Source organism: Pipistrellus hanaki (genome assembly GCF_964339955.1).
Source record: "Pipistrellus hanaki genome assembly, chromosome: 19".
In the NCBI taxonomy this organism is placed as follows: Eukaryota; Metazoa; Chordata; class Mammalia; order Chiroptera; family Vespertilionidae; genus Pipistrellus; species Pipistrellus hanaki.
The window spans coordinates 1964265-1985272 of NC_140521.1; the positions used below are offsets into that span (position 1 = coordinate 1964265).

Here is a 21008-nt window from a genome sequence, read left to right on the forward strand (position 1 = left end):
ACCCACAACCTGGGCATGTGTCCTTGACTGGAATGGAACCCGGAACCCTTCAGTTGGAAGGCCGACACTCTATCCACTGAGCTAAACTGGCTAGGGCAACTGGATTAAAGACAGAGCTCACAGTTGGGAGTTTACTAGCCATCTATTGAGGTATGAAAAAGTACAGAACCAACAGTTTAAAAAAACACACACAAAAAACATTTGTTACCTTACACCAAGCGTATCAAATTCGTGGCCCGCAGGCCGATTGCGGCCCACCACGAATACTCATTAACGATGACTCATTTATTTCAGCCCTTTGCATTCAGCATGTCTCTATCGAAACAAACCTAACCTATGTTTCTATGAAAGGGGAAGCTTTTGTTTTCTTGCGGCCCAATACACGTACACCTTGTCTATTTGGCCCGTGTTAGCCTTTGAGTTTGACATGCTGGCCTTACACTGTTTCTGAGAGCCAGGAGCCCGGAGCAACTTCGCTGGGTTGTTCGGCTTCAGGGCTTCCTGAGGGCTTAGTCACCCGAAGGCTCCCCTGGGGCTGGAGGACGTGTTCCCAAGATAGCTCCTCACCTGGCCGATGACGGGACACTGGCTCCTTTCTGGCTGAGCCTCTCCACCGGCGACCTGAGTGTTCTCAAGACACGGCTTCCAGGGCAGGTGAGCGGGGCAGCGGGCCAGGGCTCTGCAGTGCCTTTGCGGCCTCGTCTCAGCAGTTCGTCATGTCCACGCTGTTCTTCATTAGAAGGGAGGCGCTCGGCTGAGCCCACTCATTAAGGGGAAGGTGACTGAGTTAATTTGGTCCATTTCCTAATTTTCAAGTCCTTTGCCTTCTCTGGTCCTTGGCCTTCGCCGCTGTTTGCAAAGGTTTACAGCCGTGAGACTCCCTCACATCTCACCTTCCTAAGTGCTGCCCAAACAGAGCTCTGTCTGTGTTACCCCGGCTCCGAACAGTCCTTTTGCCCTTCTCCTCCATCATCCTGAAGACCTCAAACCCACCGCCACCTCACTCAGAGCAGCAGGAGCATGAACCCCGGGAGGTGGGGTAACTGGGGGCGGGCTGAGGGGTTGTTACCGACAGTCTGCCCTCCGGCCCTTGGAGATTCACATCCCTCTCCCATGGCAGACGCATCGCCTGGGCCCGTGGTCAGCAAACGGTGGCTCGCGAGCCACGTGCGGCTCTTTGGCCCCTGGAGTGTGGCTCTTCCGCAAAACACCACGGCCTGGGCGAGTCTATTCTGAAGAAGTGGCGTCAGAAGAAGTTTACGTTTAAAAAAAATGTGGCTCTCCAAAGAAATGTCCATTTGTTGTCCTGTTGGTGTTTGGCTCTGTGGACTGATGAGTTTGCCGACCACTGGCCTAGGCCTCTGGTTCAGCTTTGCACACACACACAAGGGAGATCTGCAGGCGCCGAGCCGGGGTTTATGTCTCACTTCCCCGCCGGCACCTGTCACTGTGCGAACGGTTGCTGAACCACAGAGCGCAGTAATAGTCGGCCTCGTCCTCGGGCTGGGCCCCCGTGATGGTGAGGGTCGCCTTGTCTCCAGTCAGGGCGCCGGAGAACCGGACGGGAACCCCGGGAACTCGGTTGGTGGTACCACCTATTAAACCCTTGGGTACCTGGTAGGGCTTCTGTTGGACCCAGCTGGCATAGTTACTGGTGCTGACGGCCCCGGCGCTGGAGCCACAGGTGAGCGTGACTGTCCCCCCGGGGTTTGTGGTCAGCGAGGCTGGCTGAATCACAGTCTGGGAAGTGGCCCCTGAAAACAGGTGAGAGACCAAAGGTCAAGAACGGGGACGGGGGTCATGAAGGAGCATTGTGGTCTCTCTCTCACTCCCGCCCCCGACCCCGCAGCCCACAGAGTCGCCCCTGACCTGTGCAGTGAGCCAGCAGCGCGAGCAGGAGCGAAGCCCAGGCCATGGTGTAGGCGCCCCCGCTGTGCTTCTGGAGCCCCCTTAGCACAGGGTCAGCCTGCACTGCTCTCGTTTTTAGCTCCTTCCAGCCTCGGGGCGTGGGCATTTCATGCAAATAAGTTCCCCTCCCTGGGGCGCTCAGCAATGGGGCCCCCTTCGCAGCCCCTGAGCTGCTCCACATGAGTGACAGGTGGACCCAGGAATACAGGACCTTGTCACAGCGGAGCTTGCCTACCTGCCTCTCAGGCGCTGGCCCACAGCCCCCTCTAGTGTCCGTAGTGAGACTAGCACCAATGGGCAGATGCACCCTTGCAGGCCCTCTTGGCTCTGGTCCGGAGCATCTAGTTCTCTCAGTGGCTCAGTGCCTTCACTCTGCCCCTCCCATTTCGTCTTTTGGAGAAGCTGAATTCGGATTCTATCTCCTCCTTGCTTAGAAACCTTTATGGGCTTCCTGATGTCCACCCCTTTCTTGTCAATGCCACCTCTGGTCACACCGCCCCATATGCCTTATTCTCCTGGGCTGGTTGTCCCTCACGTCCCTGTAGGGTCAGCCCCAGGAGGACAGGACCCTGTCTGTGTTGCCAGGGCTGTGCTCTGAGCTCTAGACCCGAGCCTGGCACAGAGCCCATGTTCAGAAAAACATAAGGACAGACAGACCTCCACATCTGCGGTTCTGTTTCCCCTGAGGGGGACCCAGCTGGACTCAATCCCTGTTCCGACCTGGCTCATTGCAGACTCTCTCTGCAGGGCAGGCTGCCGCTGGGGTCGTGAACTTCATCTGACAAGGGTGCCCTTTGAGGGGCAACTTTGGGAGGACAAGGCTGCGTTCCTTAGACCAGCGGTCGCCAACGTTCCGGACCTCTCAGACCACCGGCTGGCGACCGCTGCTTTAGAGAGTTGTCCTGACTTGAGTCCTAGGCCCTATGTAGAGGGTCACACTAACCCACATGCAAACAAAAGCTTCCGAAGGAAAATAGCAGGCTTCGCCCCCTGACTTCACAAAAGCCACACCATGGAACAGGAGTATTTTATTAAAAGCAAGATTAATTAGCCCTGGCCAGTTTGGCTCAGCAGTTAGAGCATTGGCCCATGGACCAAAGGGTCTTGGGTTCCATTCCCAGTCAAGGGCTGGGTTTCAGGTTCCATCCTCCTCCCCCAGTTGGGATGCAAATAGGAGGCAACCGATTGATGTGTCTCTGACATATCGATGTTTGTCTTTCTTTCTCTCTCTCTCTTTCTCTCTCTCTCTCTCCCTCCCCCATCCTGTCCACTCTCTCTAAAAATCAGTGGGAAAAAATGTTCTCACTCATTGGGTGAGGATTAAAAAATTAAAAAGAAATAAACACGAGGTTAATTATGTAGCATCATTTTTAAAAATATATATGTATTTATTTCAGAGAGAATGGAAGAGGTGGAGATAGAGAGAAACATCAATGATGAGAGAAAATCATTCATCAGCTACCTCCTGCACACCCTACACTGGGGTTTGAGCCCACAACCTGGGTATGTGCCCTGACCTGGACTGAAACCCTGACCTTCTGGGTCTTAGGTCAATGCACAACCACTGAGCCATGCCAGCTGGGCACCCTTCCCTTTCCTTTTCAATGGATGATGCACATTTGCTGCTTGAGAGCTGGTGTGTCTGATCACGAATTGCCCTTATCACAGGCCCCAGCGGTGGTTTACGTCCTGGTTCCCCATCTGTGTCGCTCACTGTGCAGAGCACCGCTGTACCACAGAGCACAGAAGTACTCGGCCTCGTCCTCAGGCTGCGCCCCTGCCAGGGTCAGTGCGGCTCTGCCCCCTTGGATGGAGCCTGAGAACCAGGCCGGGGTCCAGGAGTGTTTCTTGTTTGTGTGGTAAATCAGTCCCCTGGGGACCTGGCCAGACTTCTGCTGGACCCAGCCCAGATAGTGGCCATCGGTCACCGCTCCGGTGCTGGAGCCACAGGTGAGAGTGACCGTCCCTCCAGGGGTCACAGTCACTGAGGGCTCCTGGGTGACCACAGCCTGAGACCTGGACCCTGAAACAAAAACAGACGCTTGTCAGGGATAAGGAATCAAAGCAGATGGACACCCATCCACCAAAGCTGGTATCAGGGGTCTGTATTCACCTGGGCAGTGAGTGAGGAAGAGGAGGAGGAGGACAGGAGAGCAGGCCATGGTGCAGACGTCAGAAGGGCCCCCTGGCTCTGACCTGGGGCGGGCCTCTCTGCTGGCTCTTTATCTCCTGCTGAGCTGCTCTGTGAAGCGGTGTGTTGGAGGGTCGCCTTATGCAAATCTGAGCCTGTCCCCACTCTGTCCACCACCCGGATGCTCAGCTCTGGGAGCAGTTACTCGGTCAGCGGGTAAGCCAGGGGTGGGTGGAGGCTGTGCGTCTACCCTGTGGTCGGAAACAGCTGCTCTAAGCTGTTCTACAGGCCAGTGAGCAACCTTCAGGGTCCATTACATTCAAGCCACCTGACATTCAAGCCACTGAGAAGATCCACAGCGCCCCCTGGTGGCCTCCTTGGGCTGAGAGCCTGTGGTCTCCTCTCAGTTAGGAACATAGCTGTTGACTTAGCTTGTTAACATCCCAGCTGTTGCCCCCCAGGCCATTCCGCATTCACAGCTTGTCTCTTCTTGGCTCATTCCTGTTGGTACATCTTCCTCTGCTTGTTGTTGAAATCCGGCCCAGGGTCAGTGTCAGTGTCACAGTTACATGACTCCAGGAGTGATTTCGTGGCCAACTGACCCTGTGGACATCATTTGTTTTGAGCCTTACATTGAATAGACAGATGGTTGTAGTCAGAATTTTAAAAAATCATTTAGGTTAGAGAATTAAAGGAAAATGACCCAAGACCGGGGGTTAGATGTTTCACGGCCGAATGGGTGGAGACTAAAGTCATCTGTGTGAATGGGCAACATGACCAGGTCTCCCCTCAAAAAAAAAACCACAAAAAAAACCTCTGGACGCCGAGCTTGGGTGAACTGTCCTGGCGGGCAGCACTCCGTGCAGAGGGTCGCACGTGGGTGTGGGGAGGAGTTCCCGTTGCCCGTGACTCACCCACTGGGAGGAGACAGGGGCAGCTTGCACTTGGAATTCTTGTGGGCCCTCCTCATGGGCCTCTTCCTTGGACCAGTTTTCATCAGAAAAATATATATTTTTAAATTTCCAGCTTCAGCTGGGGTTCCTTGTACCAATGAGGAGTGGGCATAAGGTGAGAATGATCTATACATATCACAGGGTAATGGGCAAATTGATTAGGATGCTATCACATAATTGATTAGGCTGCATGTGTCAGTGGGCGGGGTGGCCAGCTGAGGCAAGCAGCAGCAGTGAGCTACTCATGCATGTATTCATGCGCAGGGCCACTCATTTGTTATATTTTTATTTAGAGAGGACTACCTGGAAAATACAGACAAATGCTCAGAGGCTGAATGTGGAAAGTTTTATAACCAGACCCTGGATCTAATTCAACACAGGTGTTAGTGAGTAAATCCCGGGGAAGGCAATGAGATAGGCTTATTTCAGCTTTTTACTTTGGAGTCATTTCAGACGCACAGAAATGTTGCAGAGAGAGTACACATATCCTTTGCCAACTGTCCCCTGATGTGAGCAACTTCCATAGCCACGGAAAATATTAAAATGATCAAAAACCCACTTAAAATGGATAACCCAAATGATAGTACTGTGGTTGTCAAGGAAACTCAGTTTGCAGGTAAAATTCAGACACTACCCTTCACCTTCCTTCGATGGATGGTCAGGGTTCGGGCTCACGGATAGCTCAGATGTCTGTTATGTGACGCCACTCTCACAGGACCATGTTTGCACCCACGGTCAGCCACGCTTGGGTTTATGTCCTGGTTCCCCATCAGGGTTGCTCACTGTGCGGAGCACCACTGTACCACAGAAGGCAGAAGTACTCGGCCTCATCCTCAGGCTGCGCCCCTGCCAGGGTCAGGGCAGCTTTGCCCCCCTGGATGGAGCCTGAGAACCGGGCCGGGGTCCAGGAGAGCTTGTTGTTTGTGTCATAAATGAATGCCCTGGGGACCTGGCCAGACTTCTGCTGGACCCAGCCTGGGTAGTGGCCATCGGTCACCGCTCCGGTGCTGGAGCCACAGGTGAGAGTGACCGTCCCTCCAGGTGTCACAGTCACTGAGGGCTCCTGGGTGACCACAGCCTGAGACCTGGACCCTGAAACAAAAGCAGACACATGTCAGGGATAAGGAATCAAAGCAGAAGGACACCCCCACACACACACCCCACCGGAGCTTGTATCAGGGTCTGTATTCACCAGGGCAGTGAGTGAGGAAGAGTAGGAGGAGGAGGGGGACAGGAGAGCAGGCCATGGTGCAGACGTCAGAAGGGCCCCCTGGCTCTGACCTGGGGCGGGCCTCTCTGCTGGCTCTTTATCTCCTGCTGAGCTGCTCTGTGAAGCGGTGTGTTGGAGGGTCGCCTTATGCAAATCTGAGCCTGTCACCAGGGTCCTCAGCTCCAGGAGCAGTTACACGGTCAGTGGGTAGGCCAGGGGTGGGTGGAGGCTGTGCGTCTACCCTGTGGGAGGAAACAGCTGCTCTAGGCTGTCCTACAGACCAGTGAGCAACCTTCAGGGTCCATTACATTCAAGCCACCTGACATTCAGGCTGCTGAGACGATCCACAGCGCCCCCTGGTGGCCTTCTTGGGCTGAGAGCCTGTGGTCTCCTCTCAGTTAGGAACATAGCTGTTGACTTAGCTTGTTAACATCCCAGCTGTTGCCCCCCAGGCCATTCCGCATTCACTGATAGTGTCTTCTTGGCTCATTCCTGTTGCTACATCTTCCTCTGGTTGTTGTTGAAATCCTGCCCCAGTGTCTGTCAGTGTCAGTGTCACAGTTACATGACTCCGGTAGTGATTTCATGGCCAACTGACTCTGTGGACATCATTTGTTTTGAGCCTTACATTGAATAGATAGCTGGTTGTAGTCAGAATTTTAAAAAATAATTTACGTTAGAGAATTAAAGGAAAATGACCAAGGTTAGATGTTTCAGGGCCAAATGGGTGGAGACTAAAGTCATTTGTTTGAATGGGCAGCATGACCAGGTCTCCCCTCAAAAAACAAAAACAAAAAAAACCTCTGGACGCCGAGCTTGGGTGAACTGTCCTGGCGGGCAGCACTTCGTGCAGAGGGTCGCCCCTGCGTGTGGGGAGGAGTTCCCGTTGCCCGTGACTCACCCACTGGGAGGAGACAGGGGCAGCTTGCACTCGGAATTCTTGGGGGCCCTCCTCATGGGCCTCTTCCTTGGACCAGTTTTAATTAGAAAATTATCTATTTTTAAATTTCCAGCTTCAGCTGGGGTTCATTGTACCAATGAGAAGTAGGCATGAGGTGACAATGATCTATACTTATCACGGGGTAATGTGCAAATTGGTCAGGACGCTGTCACTTAATGACCAGTCAGCAGGAGGGCGGGTCAGCAAGCTGTGTTGTCAGTGGACGGGGTGGCCAGCTGAGGCAAGCAGCAGCAGTGAGCTCCTCATGCATGTATTCATGCGCAGGGCCACCCGTTTGTTATATTTTTATTTAGCGAGGACCACCTGGAAAATACAGACAAATGCTCAGAGGCTGAATGTGGAAAGTTTTATAACCAGACCCTGGATCTAGCTCAACACAGGTGTTAGTGACTAAATCCGGGGGAAGGCAATGAGATAGGCTTATTTCAGCTTTTTATTTTGGAGTCATTTTAGAGGCTCAGAAATGTTGCAAAGATAGTACACATAGCTGAAACCGGTTTGGCTCAGTGGATAGAGCGTCAGCCTGCAGACTTAGAAGTCCCAGGTCCATTCCGATCAAGGGCATGTACCTTGGTTGTGGGTACATCTCCAATAGGAGGTGTGCAAGAGGCAGCTGATCGATGTTTCTCTCTCATCAATGTTTCTAACTCTCTATCTCTCTCCCTTTCTCTCTGTAAAAAAAAAAAATTGATAAAATATATATTTTTTAAAAATAGTACACATATCCTTTACCAACTCTCCCCTGATGAGAGCAACTTACATAACCACAGAAAATATTAAAATGATCAAAAACCCACTTCAAATGGATAACCCAAATGATAGTCCTATGGTTGTCAAGGAAACTCAGTTTGCAGGTAAAATTTAGACGCTACCCTTCACCTTCCTTTGATGGATGGTCAGGGTTCGGGCTCACGGATAGCTCAGATGTCTGTTATGTGACGCCACTCTCACAGGACCATGTTGGCACCCACGCTCAGCCACGCTTGGGTTTAAGTCCTGGTTCCCCATCAGGGTCGCTGACTGTGCCGAGCTCCACTGAAGTACAGCCAGCAGTAGTACTCGGCCTCGTCCTCAGGCTGCGCCCCTGCCAGGGTCAGGGCGGCTTTGCCCCCTTGGATGGAGCCTGAGAACCTGGCCGGGGTCCAGGAGAGTTTCTTGTTTGTGTTGTAAATGAGTGCCCTGGGGACCTGGCCAGACTTCTGCTGGATCCAGTACGGGTAGTGGCCATCGGTGAGCGCTCCGGTGCTGGAGGCACAGGTGAGAGTGACCGTCTGGCCTGGGGACACGCTCACTGAGGGCTCCTGAGTGACCACAGCCTGAGACCTGGACCCTGAAACCAAAAACAGACACAATCAGGAATGAAGGATAAAGGCCGAGGGACACTCCCCCACCCCGCCCCAGGCTGGTCTCTGAAATGGCCCTGCACCTGGGCAGAGAGTGAAGAGGAGGAGGAGATGGAGGAGGGGAGTCCAGCTCATGGTGGAGACTTTCCCAAGAACCCTGATCTCTGGCACGTGCTGGGCTCGGCTGTCCCTTTATCTCCTCCCGGCCTCCTGGGGAGAGGGGCGTTTGCTGGTCATTATGCAAATGTGAGCCCACAGGACCCTCCTGTCCTGGGTGCTGGGCCCCTGGGGAGCTTCACTGTGAGGAGGAGCCTGGGGAGGCTGTGGGCTCTGAGTCTGTCCCTGGAGGGGAAGCACCTGCTGGCACCTCACACCTAGGGCATGAGCATGGGCGCAGTGCCCACTCAATTAGAACCATCAGAGTTGGCTTCAGGCCTGGCAGCTCTGAGAAGGTCCACAGCGCCCCCTGGTGACGTCCTTTGGAAATTATGCACGGTGCTTGGAACTCTCCAGCAGGAATGGCAGCCCTTTTCCTTTCAACAATCAAGGGCTCTGAGATCTTCCTGAGGCCACTCCCCAGGGCAGGACAATGAGCAGGTCCCCCCTCTGGTGCTGGGGGGACTCGTGCTTTTCTCAGGGGACTGGGGACCTGCACAAAAGTAAATGACACGCTAATTCCCAGCCCTTAAAGGAGCCCTGCTTGTTGACTTTCCTTCTGTCTGCCTGGCCGCTGGGTTCATTTCTGGTGCCTGAGCATTTGGAGCAAAGTTTGAGGCTTACGGTTCCCAAGAAAGCCCGTCAGTTCCTACCTGGTCATGACTCCACTTGGGCATCCTTTATGGTGAAATAGTTGGTGGTTTCTTTTGTGGTTGTTTTCTCTGTGGCTGAGTGAGGGCTCCGGTCAGAGTCCCAGCCCCCAGTGGACATCTTAGCTTTTCCCCCGCTGCCTTTGCCAGGAGATTATAATGATTTGGAGAACAAATGTCTCGTGTTCATTGATTACTTCTGTAGGTTCTTTTTTTTAATTTAATTATTTTTTTATTGATTTTAGGAGAGGGAGAGAGAGCTAGAAACATCCATGATGAGAGAAAAGCATTCATTGGCTGCCTCCTGCACACCCCACACTGGGAATGGAGCCCCAAACCCAGTCATGTGCCCCAACAGGGAATCGAACCCTGACCTCCTGGTTCATAGGTCAATGCTCAACCACTGAGCCAGGGTGGCTGGGTCTCGTGTATTTGTGAATGTTACGCTGGCAATACAAAGGTTGACATAAAAACAATATTAATAAGAATGAAACTCTACCCCTTTTTAGAGTTTTTTCCCCCCCCTCCAATTATGCAGTTTAAAAGTCCACATTTTCTGTTCTCCAATCTTTTCAGGTATATTTGTTAAGAGCTCCATGGATTCCACGGGAATTGGGTTTATAAGGTCTAGGTCCAAATCAACTAATATTTACCGTGTATCATCCCAGCAACAAGAACAAAACGCAGGGAGGGAAGAAGGAGAGGTCATGGGTATAAAGCAGAGGCAGTGAGCCCTAATTTCAGAGCCATGTCCCTCATGGGGCGGGGCCAGGGTCTGGAGATCGGAAGCTCCTCACAGTGTGGTTCCCAGGAAGAAGCCCTGGCTTCCCCGAGGTGTCTGGGTTCAGAGCAGGAACAGCCAGGCCCCAGCAGGGCGCAGGGGACGCCCAGGGCCTGGGAAAGGTCCCCTCGGCCTCCCAGGCCACACGAGTGGACCTCTGCTTTGGATAAGACCTTTTCTTTTTCACCTGATTGACATTTGATTCTCTCTTGTGTTGGTTTCAGGTGCACCGCGTAGTGTTGTGCGATCCTGTGCTTTACAGAGTGTTCCCCTGGGACCCCTGGCCCACCTGCCCCCACACAGACTTACCAGAAGGTCATTGTCTAGGTCAGCGGTTCTCAACCTTCCTAATGACTCGGCCCCTTAATACAGCTCCTCATGTTGTGGTGACCCCCAACCATAACATTATTTTCGTTGCTACTTCATAACTGCAATTTTGCTACTGTAAATGAATCGTAATGTAGATATCTGTTTTCAGATGGTCTTGGGCAACCCTGCTAGCGGTTCTCAACCTGTGGGTTGCTAAAAAGAGAGGAGCTTCTCCAGCATTCATGTGGAACCACCTCCTACAGAGCATGGGGGCATAGAGATTCTGGGACAAGAACACGTTTCTGACTCAATGGGTCGAACATGGGAATTGCATATCTGACAACCCTGAAGTAATGCTCCCATTTCAATGCCGAAATAAATGTTAACGTGGTCTCCTTAGTCAAATTCATAAGAAAGGATATCTTGTTATTGCTCTTTAATTTAGGGGAGTCTTACAGGTACTGCTGAGGTAGCTGAGTCTCCCTGTAGCTCCATCCACTTGGGAGCTGAGCCCGTCCCTGTAGCTATGGGCAGAGAGGAAGAGGGAAGCCCATTCTTGCAGGAGTCACCTGATGAGATGGACACACCCTGGGAGAGAATGAGGAGGCACATGACCACGAATCCCTGGAGGGACAATGGGGCCAGGGAGCCCCCTTACCCCAGTGTGCCGGCCATTTCCACCTTCAGGCTTTTTCTGCATCAGAGGCTGAGCCAGGGTGAGCCCAGGAGGAGGTTTTGGTTGCACTTCCCCGTGGGGTTACATCACCGTGTAAAGATTATTACTGTTACCCGTGGTCACAGCACAGGAATAGATGTCTTCGTCCTCTGGCTGGGCCCCCAAGATAGTGAGGGCGGCTTTGTTCCCAGAGATGGCGCCAGAGAAGCGGGCAGGGACTCCATCGAAGCGGCTGTTTGTGTGGTAGATGAGCAGACGGGGAGGCTTGCCTGGGGTCTGCTGGTACCAGCTGGGGTAGTTACTAGTGGAGACTGCCCCAGAGCTCAGGCCACAGGTGAGTGTGACTGTCCCTCCTGGAGATACGGACACGGACGGCTCCTGGGTCACAGTCTGAGAATCCACCCCTGAAACCAACGGGACAGAGACAGGTGTTATGAGGGACGAAGGTCACCTGAGACCCTGCTGCTCTGTGTCCCCCGAGGATGCAGAGTCCCCTCCTCTGACCTGAGCTGAGCGCCAGGAGCTGGAGCAGAAGCACCGTCCAGACCATGGTGGGGACCCTCCCAGGACGTGGCCTCCTCAGGCTGCTGGCTGCAGTGGGGAGTCCTGGGCCTTTTCATGCCTCCCACACCCATTAGGGAGGAAGGTGCCTCATGCAAATCAGCTTCCCCTCTAGCCCTGCCCAGGCTCACCCTGAGGTCCCCGGGGGATCATGAATGAGGCAGATGCTGGGCCTCACACAGACCAATGGACTCCACATTGGCTGAGACGCTGAGGGAGGGGGTTGATTCTGTCACCAAGTCAGCTTCCCGGAGTCCTGGTGACCTCAGTCCTAACTTCCTTCCCTAGATGGTCTGGGGCTGAAGGAAGAGGTGAGAGTGTCTGTCCCCTCCTGGCCCCAGCAATCTAGTTCATCCCAAATCCGACACCACCCTGGGTCACAGCTTCTTCCTTAGCGATACCCCTCCTTGTCTTCTTTGGAGGATCTTAGCAGTCAGTCCTCCCCCCAGTGGTGAGTCCTCTGTCCAGATAGTCCTGGAACCAGGAAAACAGATCTAGGGGATGGGGTTGTGGTACCGACGCAGGCAGCTGCCCTGCCCGGCAGGTGTGGCCACTCTCTTTTGTCCTAAGAAGCCATCAGTCATATAGTGTGCCTCCCAATTAAATAGGGTTTGAGGAGAAAATGTCACAGTGTCACAGGATATCGTGAGTAACCTATTACAATCTGATATAACAAAATGGAACCTGGAGGTCATGATCAGAAGTGAGATCAATGCTGAGTGTGAGTGCGTCGGTGTGAACATCACAGAGCAGTTTAAAGTCCTCTCCTGGGGGGGGGGGGGGGAGAATGGGAGGGATGGAGGACTGTCAGGGATGAGCAGGGGGAGCATGTCTCCAGTCATTGGGGAAGGCAATACACACACTGGCGTCCATCAGAGGGGAAATGACAGTGTGATTTATGGTATTTATATTGAATCCCTACCCCATCAACTACGCATTACAACTGGCATGATCAATTTAATGTTTTCATGGGTCAAGTGTGTTCAAGGAACTTACTAATTGGTGTGTGGTTGCTTCTCTCTCTTGGCCTGTACAAAATCAGGCTGGACGGTGACTCCATTAGGAGAGGGGAGGAATGATGTGGGGTTGGTTTCTCTGTCTGACGTACATGGTGCCATAGGATGTCATTGTTGTTCCTTGTCGCCAGGGAATATCCCGCTGTACAGACCAGCCACCACTTCTCCACCCACCTTCCGCTGACGGGCACCGAGTCCCTCCCACAGCTTGGCCATTGTAAGGGGCGCTGCAGGGAGGGCATGGACTCCCTCAAATCAGTGTTTCCGGCTTCCTCGGAAATACACCCAGACGTGGAGTCACTGGGTCCAGGGCAGTCTTGGTTGTTGTGGCCCATCCTCACCTGAGGGTATTTTCTCTATTAATTTTCAGAGAGACAGGGAGGGAGGATGGGCCATGTGCACCCTCACACTTTTCTCCTGCATCTCAGGCTGAGCCCGGGTGAGCCCAGAAGGAGGTTTTGGTTGCACTTCCCCATGGGTTTATATCAGCGTGTAAAGAGCACCAACATTGTACAGAACACAGTAATAGTCCGCCTCGTCCTCAGGCTGGGCCCCTGAGATGGTGAGGGCGGCTTTGTTCCCAGAGATGGCACCAGAGAAGCGGGCAGGGATACTAGAAGGTCGGCTGCTTGTGCTGTAGATGAGCTGGCGGGGAGGCTTGCCTGGGGTCTGCTGGAACCAGCCGGGGTAGTTACTAGTGGACACAGCCCCAGAGCTCAGGCCACAGGTCAGTGTGACTGTCCCTCCTGGAGATATGGACACGGACGGCTCCTGGGTCACAGTCTGAGAATCCACCCCTGAAACCAACGGGACAGACATGGGTGTTATGAGAGACGAAGGTCCCCTGAGGCCCTGCTGCTCTGTGTCCCCCGAGGATGCAGAGTCCCCTCCTCTGACCTGAGCTGAGCGCCAGGAGCTGGAGCAGAAGCACCGTCCAGACCATGGTGGGGACCCTCCCAGGACGTGGCCTCCTCAGGCTGCTGGCTGCAGTGGGGAGTCCTGGGCCTTTTCATGGCCCCCACACCCATTAGGGGGGAAGGTGCCTCATGCAAATCAGCGTCCCCTCTAGCCCTGCCCAGGCTCACCCTGAGGTCCCTGGGGGATCATGAAAGAGGCAGATGCTGGGCCCTCAGACAGACCAATAGACTCCACATTAGGTGAGAGGCTGAGGGAGGGGATTGATTCTGTCACCAAGTCAGTGCCCTGGTGTCCTGGTGACCTCAGTCCTAACTTCCTTCCCTGGAGGTCTGGGGCTGAAGGATGAGGTGGAAGGGTCCCTCTCTTGGTCTCCACAATCTAGTTCACCCCTAATCTCTCCATCCCTGGGTCACTGCTTCCTTCCTCAGGAAACCCCTTCTTATCTTCTGTGGAGGATCTTAGCAGTCAGTCCTCCCTCCAGCGGTGAGTCCTTTGTCCAGCCCTGTTAGTCCCTGAACCAGGAGAAATGTCCAGGGGCTATGGGTTGGGGGTCCTGACGCAGACAGCTGCACCTCCAGGCAGGGATGGCCACTCTCTTTTGTCTTAAGAAGCCACCCATTTTGGGGGATAGCTTACTTTCTTTTCTTTTTTTAATATATTTTTTTTTTAAAAAAAAGAGGGATAGAAAGTTAGAAATATCGATGAGAGAATCATTGATCAACTGCCTCTTGCATGCCCCCTACCGGGGATGTTCCCACAACCAAGGTACATGCGCTTGCCGAAATTGAACCCGGGACCTTTCAGTCTGCAGGCTGAAGCTCTATCCACGGAGCTAAACCGGTTTTGGCATTCTTTGGGATAGCTTTCAATGAAATACAGCTTTGAGGAGAAAATGTCACAGTGTCACCAGGATATTGTGAGAAACCAATTACCATCTGATATAACAAAATAGAGCATGGAGCTCATGATCAGAAGTGAGATCAACGCTGAGTGTGAGCGCGTCGGTGTGAACAGCACTGAGCAGTTTAAAGTCCTCTCCTGAGGGGCGGGGAGAATGGGAGGGATGGAGGACTGTCAGGGATGAGCAGGGGGAACATGTCTCCAGTCGCTGGGAAGGCAATACACACACTGGCGTCCATCAGAGGGGAAATGACAGTGATTTATGGTATTTCTGTTGGAATCATTAGCCAATCACCTATGTATTAAAACAATTACTTTTTGTTGTGTGATTGCTTCTCTCTCTTGGCCTGTAAATCAGGCTGGACAGTGACTCCGTGAGGGAGGGGTGGGGGAATAGACACGTGTGGGGGTCAGAGCTGAGGGCTCCTGTGGCTCCTGGGGCCCAGGTGCAGGGTGGTCACACTGGAGGGAGGACCTGCCTGCCCAAGTGTGCAGGAGCCAGTGGAGTGTGTGCCTAGCTGCCTGGCCCAGAGCCTGAGCTCTGAGACCCAGTGCACCACCGCCCTCTGCTGGCCCCAGAGCACATATCCTCCAGCCCATCTCCTCCCCCCAGCCCTCCTTGAGGGGGTCTGTGGTCTTCCTGAGGCCACTCCCCAGGGCAGGACAATGAGCAGGTCCCGCCTCTGGTGCTGGAGGGTCCCGTGATTTTCTCAGGGGACTGGGGACCTGCACAAAAGTAAATGACTCTCTAGTACCCAGCTCTTAAAGGAGCCCTGATAGTTTCTCTCTGTCTTCCTGGGCCTGGTTTCATTTCTGGTGCCTGAGCATTTGGAGCAAAGTTTGAGGGATAAGGTTCCCCAGACAGCCTATCAGTTCCTACCTGGTCGTGATTCCACGTGGGCCTCCTTTAGTGTGAAATGCCTGTTTGTTATTATTATTGCTGTTGTTGTTGTCTGTGTGGCTGTGTGAGGGCTCCTGTCAGAGTCCCAGCCCCAGGGGACTTGTCCTGGCTTTTCCCTCTGCCTTTGCCAGGAGACTATGACGGTGTCGGGGAGCACGTGTCTTGTGTTCTCTGGTTCCCTCTACAGGTTCTTATTTACTCTGGAGCGTTACACTGGCAGCACTTCCTGTGGGCTCCTGAGGGGTTTCAGATGTGTTCCCCTAGTTTTGTGATTGTTCTCAGGACAATGTGTGACATGAAGAGTGTGTTCATGTGTGTGAAGCTCCACCTCATCTGGACTTCTCTTCTCCCCGATGGGATGTGGAAGTCCTCATTTCCTGTTCTCCCATCTTTCTGGCCTTCAGTGTCCTTGTTGGGATGTCCCTGGGTGTCATGGGGACTGGGTCTGTAAGGCTGAGGCCCAAATCCACTCACATTGATCACTGGTCATCCCACCGACAACAGCAGAGCGCCGGGAGGACTTGGGGGAGGTCACGGGGTCGCCTGGAGGAAGCGTGCCCTCCTCTGAGAACCCTGTCCTCCCTGGAGCCCGGAGGGCAGAAGCTCCTCACAGTGTGACTCCCAGGAAGAAGCCCCATCTTCCCCCCTGAGGTGTCTGGGTTCAGAGCAGGAACAGCCAGGCCCCGGCAGGGCACTGGAGACATGCAGGGCTATGGAGAGGTCCTTCGGCCTCCCAGGCCACGCGAGTGGACCTCTGCTTTGGATAAGACCTTTACTTTTTCACCTGATTGACATTTGATCTTCTCTCGTGTTGGTTTCAGGTGCACAGCATAGTGTTGTGTGATCCTGTTTTACAGAGTGTTCCCCTGGGATCCCTGTGCCCACCTGGCCCTGATCAGACTTACCACAAGGTCATTGTCCAGGTCCCTGTGCTGTGCGTCAGCCTTCCCGTGCCTGTTTGGGAAGCACCACTTAGTGGTTCTTACTCCCTCCCACTTTCTCAGTCAGCCTCCTAGACCCCCTGCCCTCAGGAAATCTTCTGTTTGTACTCAATTTAATTTATTTTTTCCTTTACCTTCCACATATGAGTGCAGTCATATGGTGTTTGTTTTTCTCTGTCTGACCGACTTTACTTAGCACAATTCCCACTAGGCCCCTCTGGGCACCTGGCTGCTTCCATGGCGTGGCCATTGCAAATTGGCTGCGGTGAACACGGGGAGCGTGCAGTTCTCCCCATCAGTGTTGGGGTTGCTCCAGGTGAATCCCCAGAAGTGGACCCGCTGGGGAGTGAGGCAGTTTGGCCTGTCATGCTTTAAGGCCCCTCCATACAGCTTTCTCCGCTGACTGCACCAGCCTGCATCCCCACCGACAGTGCCCGAGGGTTCCCTTTCCTGCACATCTCCGCCAACACTTGTCGTGTGTGGATTTGATGACAGCCATTCTGAGCATGTGCGGTGGCATTGCATTGTGGGATGCATTTACATTTATTTGACCCTCACTGACACTGAGTATCTTTTCCTCTGCCTGTTGGCCTCTGTGTTTTTTGTGGAGAAGTCTCCTCAGGTCCTCTGCCCGTTATTTGATGGGATTCTTTTGTGGGTTTGCTTTCTTTTCCTGGTGTAGAGCTATATGCATTCTTTATAAATGTGGGACATGATCCCCTTTATGGGATATGTCATTGGCAATACCTGCTTCCACTCGGTAGTCAGTCTTTTTGTTTTGTTGATGGTTTTCGTTTGCTGTGCAAAAACTCTTTAGTTTCATGAATCCCATTGGTTTATTTTTCCACTTGTTTTCCTTGCCTGAGGAGATGTATTAGAAAAAAATGTAGGTAAGATAACTGCCAGAGATTTTAGTACCTGTATTTCTTACAGAGTTTTATGGTTTTGAGTCTGAGATTTCAGTCTTTCATGCTTTTGGAGGCTGTTCTCTGACGAGGAGGAAGATAGTACCAGTAGGAGGAGAAGAGCTTCTACAGCATTCATGTGGAACCACCTCCTACAGAGCGTGTGGTCGGGACAAGAACATGTTTCTGACTCAGTGGATCTACCAGGGGAATTGCATTTCTGACAAGCGCCCACGTTGTGCTGGCCATTTCCACCTTCAGGCTTTTTGTACAGCAGACTCTGAGACAGTGTGAGCCCAGGAGGAGGTTTTGGTGGCACTTCCCCAAGGCTTTACATCACTGTGTCAATAGCTACCCATGTGCAGGGCACAGTGATAGTGCACTTCGTCCTCCGGCTGGGCCCCCGAGATGGTGAGGGCAGCTTTGTTTCCAGAGATGGAGCCAGAGAAGCGAGCAGGGATACCAGAGGGACGGGTGTTTGTGTGGTAGATGAGCAGGCGGGGAGACTTGCCTGGGGTCTGCTGGTACCAGCTGGGGTAGTTACTACTAGTGACTGCCCCAGAGCTCAGGCCACAGGTGAGTGTGACTGTCCCTCCTGGAGATATGGACACGGACGGCTCCTGGGTCACCACAGTCTGAGAATCCACCCCTGAAACCAACGGAACAGAGACGGGTGTTATGAGGGACGAAGGTCACCTGAGACCCTGCTGCTCTGTGCCCCCGAGGATGCAGAGTCCCCTCCTCTGACCTGAGCTGAGCGCCAGGAGCTGGAGCAGAAGCACCGTCCAGACCATGGTGGGGACCCTCCCAGGACGTGGCCTCCTCAGGCTGCTGGCTGCAGTGGGGAGTCCTGGGCCTTTTCATGCCCCCACACCCATTAGGGGGGACGGTGCCTCATGCAAATCAGCTTCCCCTCAAGCCCTGCCCAGGCTCACCCTGAGGTCCCCTGAGGTTTTGGGGGTTCATTGGAAGAGGCAGATGTTGGCACCTCATCGGCGACTACAAGGTGACTCAGACACTGATGGAGGAAAGCTGACTACTGCCACCAAGTCATCGCCCTGACGACCCTGGTCACCTCAATCCTAAATCTGTTTTCTGAGAATGGCTGTGGGCGACATGATGAGGTAACTGTGTTTACCTCTGGGCCCAGCAGTCTAGTGCATCCCACACCTGACCCTATTTCTGAGAAAATGTTCTTCCCTCTTCAGGGAGTCCCCTTCCTGTCTTATTTGAAGGAGCCTAGCAGGAGGTCTCTCTCCCTCAGGGAGTCTCCTGGGATCATAGCTTTGGTGTCTGGGGAGTGAAGGGACAGGGTCTCCCCCTGACACAGCCTTGAACCAGGAAGCGGGGAGTAGACCAAGGCTGAGTGCGGGCCACAGGCCTGCACTGCCCTCATGATGGCAACTCCCGTGTGTCCTAAGAAGCAAACAGTTATGTGCTGTAGGTTCATTCTAACGGAAGATTTTCAGTTGGAAAAGTCATCATTTCACTGTGAAATTCGGAGACACTCCACAACATCAGATACAACTAAATTGGAAAATGTATTTAATGCTCAGAAATAGAAATCACTGTGTAGACAAGTTGGTGTGAGCATCCAGGAACCTTTGAAGACTCTGTTGTTGGTTTTGTGTGTGTGTGTGTGTGTGTGTGTGTGTGTGTGTGTGTGTGTTTTAAATATATTTTTATTTATTCTTTACAGAGAGGTAGAGAGAGGGATAGAGAGCTAGAAACATCGATGAGAGAGAATCATCCATCAGCCGCCTCCTGCACACCCCCTACTGGGGATGTGCCTCAACCAAGGTACATGCCCTTGACTGGAATCAAACCCGGGACCTTTCAGTCGGCAGGCCGACGCTCTATCCACTGAGCCAAACCAGTTTCAGCAAGACTCTGTTTTGTAATATATGAGAAGAGATGTATGTTTAGGGGATTCTGGACACGAGGGTGATTACATCAGAGGCCCCTCGATCCCATTGACTCTTCCTTTACCCAGGCCACCCTGACTGTACACATGTGTGTACATATGCACTATTATATAAGTCACACTCCAGTGCTGGACACCCCAGGGGACATTCCTGCAGGTGGGTCCTGGACCCAGGGAGTCCGCCCAGCGGTGGGAGGAGAGTTCCTGGAAGCCAGGCCAGATGGGAGCCTCTCTATTGGCACCATTGTCACGGAGGCACCAGAATACCCCCGGAGAACTCGGAATTTGCATTCCTTCCATCGCTGAGTGTTGTGTGACTTGGGTTTCAGCAATGGCTTCAGATGTCAAACTTATTTCTGTGGGTTTTGAAGAGTGTTATAGGGATTGATTGTGTCATGGAGTGTCGCCGTGACTGAATTAGAAATAGAAATGCTCAGGAAGGGTTGAGCATCAACCTATAAGCCAGGAGGTTAAGGTTCAATTCCAGGACAGGGCACAAGCGCGGGTTGCAGGCTCCATCCCCAGCGGGGAGAGTACAGGAGGCTGCTGTTTAATGATTCTCTCTCATCATTGCTATTTATCTATCTCTCTCCCTCTCCCTTCCTCTTGAAATAAAACACACACACACACACACACACACACACACACACACACACACACACACATAAAAATAAAACAACACAATGAGGGATGCTTCTCTAGCATTCCTGTGTAACATAACCTGGAGAGCTTGCTAACATAGAAATTCCGGGACGAGAACACTCTACTGACCTGGAGGGTCTGACATGGGAATGGAATTTCTAACAACCCCGAAGCACTGCTCCCATGTCAAGGCCAAATTAACATCATCTTTGTCCCAGAGTGGAATTCATGACGCGGCTGTGTTGTCACTGCTCTGAGTGACAGGAGACTCATAGCCTCACATTGGGGTACCTGAGTCTCCCTGTAGGTCGATCCAGATGGGAGCTGAGCCCATCCCTGTAGCTATGGGCAGAGAGGAAGAGGGAAGCCCATTCTTGCAGGAGTCACCTGATGAGGTGGACAGGCCCTGGGAGAGACTGAGGAGGCACATGACCACGAATCCCTGGAGGGACAATGGGGCCAGGGAGCCCCCTTACCCCAGTGTGCCGGCCATTTCCACCTTCTGGCTTTTTCTGCATCAGAGACTGAGCCAGGGTGAGCCCAGGAGGAGGTTTTGGTTGCACTTCCCCATGGGTTTAAATCACCGTGTAAGGATTACTATTACCACCCGTGTACAAATTACAGTAGTAGACGCTCTCATCCTCAGGCTGGGCCCCCGAGATGGTGAGGGCGGCTTTGTTCCCAGAGATGGAGCCAGAGAAGCGAGCGGGGACCCCATCCAAGCGGCTGTTTGTGTTGTAGATGAGTGTGCGTGGAGGCTTGTCTGGGGTCTTCAGCAACCAGCCAGGGTAGTTACCACTAGCAACTGCCCCAGAGCTCAGGCCACAGGTGAGTGTGACTGTCCCTCCTGGAGATACGGACACGGACGGCTCCTGGGTCACAGTCTGAGAATCCACCCCTGAAACCAACGGGACAGAGACAGGTGTTATGAGGGACGAAGGTCCCCTGAGGCCCTGCTGCTCTGTGTCCCCCGAGGATGCAGTCCCCTCCTCTGACCTGAGCTGAGCGCCAGGAGCTGGAGCAGAAGCACCGTCCAGACCATGGTGGGGACCCTCCCAGGACGTGGCCTCCTCAGGCTGCTGGCTGCAGTGGGGAGTCCTGGGCCTTTTCATGCCTCCCACACCCATTAGGGGGGAAGGTGCCTCATGCAAATCAGCTTCCCCTCTAGCCCTGCCCAGGCTCACCCTGAGGTCCCCGGGGGATCATGAAAGAGGCAGATGCT

The 21008-nt window shown here is 53.2% G+C and overlaps 1 gene segment (V, D, J or C); it reads right to left on the bottom strand.

The window, feature by feature from the left end:
- Positions 1-1416: 1416 nt before the first annotated feature.
- Positions 1417-1994, bottom strand: LOC311613948 (immunoglobulin lambda variable 2-like). The segment is given in 2 exons: positions 1870-1994; positions 1417-1754 (listed from the first exon to the last, which is right to left on the bottom strand).
- Between the last annotated feature and the right edge of the window lie 19014 nt (positions 1995-21008).